This window comes from Heterocephalus glaber, unplaced genomic scaffold (genome assembly GCF_053883595.1).
Source record: "Heterocephalus glaber isolate CG9 unplaced genomic scaffold, H.glaber_assembly_v1.0 deba00001442, whole genome shotgun sequence".
Classification (NCBI taxonomy): domain Eukaryota; kingdom Metazoa; phylum Chordata; class Mammalia; order Rodentia; family Bathyergidae; genus Heterocephalus; species Heterocephalus glaber.
In genome coordinates, this window is record NW_028258296.1 from 34791642 (window position 1) to 34794012 (window position 2371).

Genomic DNA, 2371 nt, shown 5'->3' on the forward strand with positions numbered 1-2371 from the left:
ATGGCAGGTGAAATGGGGGGGCTCCATAGTGACCTGCAAAGCTGGTTCTCAAATTGCTCACCAACATTTGAGTCAAGAAGACAAATGGGGTGCGTGTATAGGTGAGAACACAGGAAGACAGAACCATTATGACAACTAACACAGGGCACGGGGGTCTTTCTAGATGTTTGATCCTAGAGGCTGGAAGAGGACTCAAGCAGGGATCAAAGGGCCAGGTCTAGTGAGAATGGTGAATTGGTCCCCAAGGTATGATCACATTGCCAGACTGCCCCCAAGTCATCTGGAAAGGCTGGGGCATCTGCCACCTGGAGGCTTGCTTGTTCCTACAGGCTCTGCCATTGAACAGACTCGTGAGATGTGAATGGTGAGCTTCTTAGACAGAAAACTGCAAGGTGCATTTGTGGGCACAGCCCTGAACCAAGAGCACTTCTGTAGCCAGAACCCGCCTTAAGAACGTGTCTCCATTGCTGCCTTTGAAGTCTGCCTGAGTGAGGGATCCTCTTCTGCTGCTCATTATGCTAGAGAAGTGACAAAACTGAGCTGACTGGGACATAAATTACAAGAGTGAGCTTCGGTAGTCTTGCTTATCAGGAAGAATTGGAGCTAGAGCGGCTCCTATGGCAGCAGCGGCCAGGAGAACGGGACCGCCTGCGTACAGAGGACCTGCGTCTTGGAGAGCGTGACCTTCTCCTCATCCGTGGGGGTGACCTGCGCCACATGGGAGGTGGTGGTAGCATTCTCCTGGGAGGGCTGAATCGTCGGGGTGGTGGCCTAGGCCAGGGGGCCAGCACAGCAGTAGCAGTTATCTCCTGACCATCAATTTGTCCTCCATCCATGTGCTTCAGCTCTTTCTCTGCTTCATCTGGATTCTCAAACTCCACATATGCATAGCCTTTGGATAGATGAGGATGCATCCTTTCTCTAGGCATGTCAATCATTTTAATCTTCCCATAGGTGGAAAATATCTCCATGATGTGATCCTTATAGTCGCATTCCTGGTAAGCCTCCCGAGGTGCACTTTGGTGGGTTTAGGGGAAGGGCTTCGCCTTTTCCTCTCCTTTTCATCTCTTTTAGGTGGTTTGGATTTGGAGCAGGAGCGTGCGGCCTGTTGCCGTGTCTGCGCCGTGAAGGGCTCGGAGAGCCAGAGGAGCTGCTGGAACTGGAGCCGCGAGATGTACTGGAGCTTCAAGAATGGCTGGATGCTGAAGAGGAACTGGAGCCACTGCTTGAGCCTGTGCTGGTGCTAGAGCCTGAACTGGAAGTTGAGCTGGACCGAGACCTGGTGCTGCTGCTTCCAATGGAAGCACTGCGCCTCTTCCGGGTCTTATCCCTGCCGCTGTCCTTCTCACTAGATTCCTTGGTGGCCCCTTTGTCTTTAGAGCGATCCTTAGACTTCTCATCAGAGCGGTCCTTGTGTTTGGTAGGAGAAGGAGCCCTAGTGCTGGACTTTTTATTATTTTCTTTGACTCCTAGCAAGCTCTTCTTTTTCACTCCTGATAAATCCATTCTCCCCTTCTGAGGTGTTCAAAGCAGCAATGGCAGCCTCACTTATCTGAAATCTCACTTCTAACTTGAGTCTGAGAAACGATCCCTAATCGATTGCAATTTACGCCAAAGAGCAGCATCTTCCCGCCGCCACCACCTCCTCCCGCTCCCCTCAGCCTCTCCCAAGTCACTAATTCCTAAAGAAGCCATGGCTTTATCTGCAATGTTGTTCCTCTCTTCCTTATCTGACAAATACTTTCTCGTTAATAAAGCTTTCATGCTTTCATCTATCTCTACCCAAACCCCACCCATCCATTACTCCTTCTAAGACATTCTTCAAACATTTATCACTTATCTCTTTATCCACAGGGGCCAGCACAGTGCTTGGTGCATAATAATCCTTAGTACCTGTTGAATTGGATTAATGAAGAGATAAAAAAAAAGGCTAAAAACATCAGTTATCAGGACTCCTGAAACCTGCTCTGGTTTCTTCAGAATGTAATCATTACAACTGAGCACCATGTACTATGTTTGAAAGTGTGCTTGAGTTTATAAATAAGGCACTTACTTCTAAGGTATTATTAAAAGGTTGACACATGAATCTCCTAGGGAGCCCTGACTCTGTCTCTAAGGGGTGTGACTGAGCTGGGTGTCAAGGAGGCTCCATATTCTGATTACTCAACTCCCTCACTCTGCTCCCTGGGTCACCAGAGCCAGAAGAGCCTTGTGCTGTCCAAAGCTCTCAGACACATGCGTCTGGATCCACATTCTCCTTGTGTCCTTCCTAGCCCTTTTAGCAATCATCATTCTCCTTCCTCTCAAAAAGCTCAATTCCTTATTCTCAGCTATTTTAATAATATTAATACCTTGATAGCTAATAAAAGTT

The 2371-nt window shown here is 48.4% G+C and overlaps 1 pseudogene; it reads right to left on the reverse strand.

Annotated features, from left to right (window-relative positions):
• Window positions 1-432: 432 nt before the first annotated feature.
• LOC101716041 (RNA-binding protein with serine-rich domain 1 pseudogene) lies at window positions 433-1663 on the reverse strand (annotated as a pseudogene).
• Window positions 1664-2371: the final 708 nt, after the last annotated feature.